We start from the raw sequence: 6,362 nt of genomic DNA on the forward strand, positions 1-6,362 counted from the left end.
GGGGGTACTGTTAAGAGGATCGGTAGCAATGTTGCCAGCAGGTCTGTAGAGAGTGAGCGTGTCCCTATTGATACACATGTACCATATGTGTGTGAATATAAAAGCTCTTCTACCCCTACATACATGTTCCAGTTATAAAATACTGTCTTTTTATCTATAATAGCATTTAACGCATATAAGAGTAAGTACAATTATATGTATTGAACGTTTAGTTCTGCCTCGCATGGACGGCATCTGTACGGTATTTGTTAGATTAAATATTTAGTGCAGGGACCTTGGACCCTTACGAAGCTAGGGTCATGTATTATATCGCCTTTAACAGCAATTGTGAGGTAAGTTCGAGGGTAAAAGAAAAGAAAAACGAACAATTGAGAAGTAAAGTCTTCACCGCATGTATCGCGATAGCCTTGCTACTGACCAAAGCTAGAATCATAATAGGTGTTGACTCCTATTAAGCGATTAATAGCGTGGCTTGATATGATTAAACAAGCCACAGACCCCATACTAAAACTGGTTTATCAATCTTCTGGAATCGACAAACAAAAGAACGAAGGCGACCCTCTTGAGGTCAAGGTCTAATAGCAAAAACAGTACTACCCCAAGATGAAAAACGTAAAAATATTTGGCGTGTCTGGGCTCGACAACGAAGACCTTGGTGACACCATAAAGATATAACAGCGCTACTCAGTAAGCTTGGTGTTAGCTCAAAGGCAGCGGTAATACGCTGAATCAATAAATCGAAAGACGCTGGTAGAAAGCTTTCAAAATGATCACAATCGGTGCTATTAAAATCATCGATCTTGGTCTGCCACGATTTAACGATAGCGCACAACTGTTGTTGAAGTAAAGAGACATTTATGTCCACTCTCAGGTGTGCTGCCGGAGAATGCGAACTACATAAGGGAAAAGATAAGATGGCTTTTGTACCAAATTAATAACGGGAAATTTGATTGTTGAAATAAGAAAAGATCCCATATCACAGTCTGGTTCCGTGATTTTAAAAATGATTTCATCAAATTGAAGAACGATTTCATAGAGAGCAGCTTGCCGAAGGCCGCGGCATCTTCTGCAGCGCTATACAAGCCTTGAGGCTCTGGTAAAAAAAGCAATTTTTATTCGCAAGCCCGCAAAAATCGCCAATAGAGAAACTCTTCAAAGTATAGATCTAAAAAAATACAAACGAGGAGTTATAACAAAAACAGAAAAAAAGATTGAAGTGTCGTTGCCTAATGAATGAGCAACGAGAATGCTATTATATACTAGTAAATAAATAGTTAAAAAATTCGACTAACAAGTAAATAAAAAAAAAAAAACGAAATAATCATAAATGTAAAATAGCAAATCACTACATAACTATATGTTTAGAGCAACAGCTTGATCGAGATTATTTGAAAAAATATATATATAATCAATTTGGGTAGCCAAATAAAAATGGACACCAATATAGTGCACAAAGAGAAACATACGATACACGCTTGCACATTTTTTTTTGTGCACATTTATTGGGGGAGGTTGAACTTTTAAACTAGGGTTTCATTTCAATCTATCGGAATGAGATCTGAATTGTAGTAGAGAAAACCGAGTTATATCCGATAAAAGGGTACCGTTTACTTTGTTGTCGTTTAACGAAGAACAGAGCTAGAGGAACAGCATTATATATAAAGAATAATCTACATATTGTAAGGGTTACTAGTAGGGAAATCAGTATAGCGAACGACAAGGGCGTTAGTCAGACTAAATAATATTAGATGAACTCTATTCATAGGTCGCTCACCCAGGAAAACTCCTACTGCTCCTACTCTAGTTACAGGGATTTAGCATATGTGACACTCAAGAAGCCAGCTTACGTAGGTTGATCATGGAGAATAATAGTATAAATTAACTGGAAAAACGATGCAAATGTTAAGAAGCATACCTGGAACAAGGCCACCCAGAAGTCAAGAAACTAAAAGGTGGGGCGCTAATTTATCATGTGTTTTACAACCTTAAACTTCGAAGATCAACGATATAGTCAACATTAAAAAAAAATACAAAAAAACTTTGAAGCATGAGCTCTATAAAAGTAATCATATAGACGAAACGGCTCATATTCTAGTCAGTACATTCCAAGAGAATTTGATTCTAAATGTAAAATACAGGGTAAAAGCATTCAAAGTAAAGAGCAATAGAACTGAACCTCTTTCAGTTTAGCCTAAAGCATTGAGATAGGGAACCAAATGTTCAAGGATTACAGTTATAAATGCCTAAACATAGAGATAACATCTACTATAGAAGTAAAGTGAAAGGGTTAAGACGATCTTCAACAAAACAACAAAAAGTAAACGCCTTCTGGCATGTGGAAACGACTTAAAAAATCATTTAGATTATTATTTAATAAGCGAAATAGCTCTCCAAATAAAGATGAATCATATCCAACTTGGAAGTACTCATCTATCAATGAAACGAAAATTTATTATTACTTAATTTATTTGTTTGTTCCAGCAAAAACGTTGCATACTGTACAAGCCCGAATGAGGCAAAGCCATTAACGAACTACATAGAACTTTCATCTTAAAGTACGGATGTCGTCTAGCAATAATTCGATTAAACTTACTCGTGAACGCAAAGATTCCTTAACAGCAGGCTACGATGGAATACGAAACTGAATCATAGAAAAAGAAAATACAGCTTCTTTGTTGCTATTGAGTGAGATATCGATTCACTGCAGCTTAACTACACTCGCAAGGCTTCATCCTTCACGAAGCACAAGAGACTATAAAGCTGTCAATGAAGGAACGTATAATCAGACAGTATTTGAAGTATTCTGGTGACCTTACCTTCCAATCGATTCAAGTTTGGACTCGGTTAAGGATGATCATTTTCTTCGGCTGATGTAGTTGTTTGCGCAGAAATAAGAAGTGATATGGCTAGTATCCGTAAGCATCTGTTTTTTTCCTGCTTTTGGTCCGCTCGCAATTAGCTGGAGAATGTATATGCACTGCCTCAAAATAGATTCTAATGAGCTGTATACCCTTAGGCTACATAAGAAGAAAGAAAACTGCGTTCAGCAAAGCACTGAAGTTCAGAGCATGCGTTTATCTTGGTTAAATATGTTTAGTCTGAAGAACCCAGTTTCAGCCAAACAGAACTTCTTATGGATGTGTTTACATTATCTAAAGTACAGGTGGCAATGAGACGATCACTAAATACGACGATCACTAAATAGATTGGTGTTAAAATCCAAAAAAGAAAATACAGAGACTTCGTAGCGATTGCCTGCGAGTTCGTACGAATAGATAAATAGAAGATGCATGTAATTTCAGATTCTATGTGATACTTATTGATTACCTTACTCGTTAAGCTAGGACAAAGTATAACGAAGGCTCATTAAGCAACAATAATATATAAAAGATATTCACATATGAGTAAACGATTATATTATTAAAATTTATCAATTTAGCGAACGTTCTTTTACATTTGATTATGTACGCCAAGCTCGCTATTTTGCTACAAGTGTTATTCAGCACGATTGTTCTGTCACGGACATAACACCCAGTGGACGGAACATTAACAACTCTTTAATGTAGCTCTCTAATTAATTTACCTGGTCTTTTAGCACGGATGAACGCAAAGTGGGTCTTATGACTCTGGTTAAGTAGATTAATGAGTCCTTCATAGAGGCAAGACATACCTGTATTTCGTCCTACCGATACGGAGCATATGTGAGATCAATCCCCTCTGTACGATTTGCCTTATCGCACTGAAAAGAAACTTGTCTTCTTACGTTATACGGGTATCTTCTGATAACTTATCCCTACCCTAACGCTCTATAGTCGTTTCGCTCCTCTGACGACGCAGAGAAAGATGCAGCTCTACGTCTAGCATTTTTCTCTGTCGGTCAGTCATAAAAATAGGCCAAACATGCAACCCTAATTAATAATTCTATATCATAGTAACGTGGAGAATACTTGACTACGCCCTAAAATTAATTTTAAGTCACCGGAATAGATTAGATAGAAAAAAATAAATCGTCAGGTAGAAAATGGGTTTATGAGGTGTGTCATCATGTTTTACTTATTGGCATGCGTTGTGCTTCATGCTTTTTCCACTTATATAGTATCGTAACTAAATAGGTCGCCTTCCTGCACGTGTTATATATATATATAGAGTTAAAAGATTAGATAGATCCAACGATTATATATCGTCACTATAATTTACAGTTATTGCGGTTTGTTTCCGTTTTATATTAGCGAATTACCAATTTGGCAACCTTCGTTTTGGTCAGGCGTACGTAAAGTGTGAAACACCCGAATTTACGGAAACTCTACGAGCAACGTTTACATTGGGCCTACTTGTGTTGCGAGCGTAATGATAATGTACTAATCTTAAAAAATTTATGACTTAAATGAGGTATGGGAAACAGGAAATGTTCAGCAGGAATATTAAACGTTTCTGCAGTACTGTCAAGTTTTTGAGAGGTATTTAGCAAATGGAATAACTTTACAATTATGTATCTTATTCCGTTATCAATGCCATATTTAAAAGAGAATCGACGGTACGATAGTCTACGCTATTTGTCACTTTTTTATGGTTACTTGTCATCGAGTGTCCACACTGTCATGTAATATTTGACTGTAATAAATGTTTCTGATAGGAGTTACGAGCATGAGCATTAACGTACGGCCGAATCTATTGACAACTGCTTGCTTTTTTGTTCGATGCCATTCTGTTGCCGGATTCATCACGATGAGAGTCATCAAGAGCTATTGACGGGCAACATATGGAATATCGTAGTATTCAGCTTCTGGTGTTTTAGCCTATTGAATGCCTTAGAACAAATCTTCAAGAGACAACGAATATACTGGCCGATTTGACACTTCAAGCGCTTAAGTGCTGTTGCAATATTGGGAAGACTTAAAGAGATTAGCAATCTAAGGTCGGATCTAGTGCTTGTTTGCAGAGCCTTGTTACTGCCGGTGCTACATTGTGCATTATTAATATAGGAATGTAGCTACCTACAGCTACCTTCTAGGCTTTAAAACTACCCAGGAGGATGCTCTGGTGGCAATGTTTGGCGAGAGCCGCCGGGCCCCTAAAGCTAAGCACGGTACCTCGAACAACTACTTCCTATGAATAATACATAGAGCAGTTTCGCCCTACTTATTTTCAAAGTGTTAAAAGATATCATTTCGTAAAAGGTCTGTTTTGCGCTTACCCCCATCGACAACGGCCGTAGCCGTCGCAAAATCCTATTTGTTGTGTGCCGTCAATTTTGTACGTCCTTCCTCGTGAGCCTTTACAATTCAACTTAGTAAAAATTATTGAAAGAAATTCTTAGGCATGTAACTGGGATGCCAAAACGAATAATTACGTTAAACATACGCTGTAATTAATCAAAAGGACAGCGCTATAATAGAACAGATGCGATGTAAGATACTTTTGAATTGTGATACTCCTTTTTATCGTTATACGTTTTATGAGAACTCAAACGTTATCAAAAGTGCAATTTCATGGGTATGTTCAATAGATATCTAGAGTATTCCCTGGTGGACGGCGCAGACCTACCCATTTGTTCGCTATGATAAGCATACGTTTTGGGCGTATTTTCCACTCGTAAATTGTCTTTAAAGTAGGCCACATGCGTTTCCGTGAAATTCCGATATTTTGCCTTTCGGCTTCGATGTTTTCGTTGCCACTTCACAACATAACCTTTGAGAGAGCCTGGATCGAGCTCATGAGGAGCGGATTAGCTATGCCTTGCTTATTCTAGACCTGTTAAGATTACAGTAACTCATTCTTGCGGTGCAGGTTTCATGTTGTAGTCTCCTTCTCCTTAGCGCTCCATTTCCGTCCTAAAACGGCTGCAATAGAACTCAAAAGTGTTGTTTCGCTTGAGACCCTCTTGTCCATTGTTTCCATTAATTTTCGATAGATTCCACGAGCACTCTCACCTTCGGAGGACAGAAATTACCGAGCGTTGATTTTCTACACCAAACGATATATTTATCTTTGAACGCACTAATTTTAATTAGCAACTATAATAGAGAGCCAAACAGTAGGTATAAAATTAGCTTGAATTTTTGTCTGCCGATGGTTAGGAGCTTGAATGTGATTCAAATCTTTTGACCCGCTAAATATCGTCGCACAAGCTAATATGTACTTATTCTATCCTAAAATTTATTGTTTAACGCGCGTTTTAAAATGGCGCTGACACATAAAACAGTTGAACTCTTCACATGTTATTTTTTCTCCTACAGTAAACCTATTCATTAAGAGGGAAATCTTTAGTAGTGTCGCTTTAAAATTTTCCGTTAAGTAACCATGTACTGAGAACGTCACGATAGGACACGCCACGGCCACTGGTGTTGTATAAAGCGCGCAGA

This window comes from Varroa jacobsoni, unplaced genomic scaffold, assembly GCF_002532875.2.
Source record: "Varroa jacobsoni isolate VJ856 unplaced genomic scaffold, vjacob_1.0 scaffold_1248, whole genome shotgun sequence".
Taxonomy (NCBI): domain Eukaryota; kingdom Metazoa; phylum Arthropoda; class Arachnida; order Mesostigmata; family Varroidae; genus Varroa; species Varroa jacobsoni.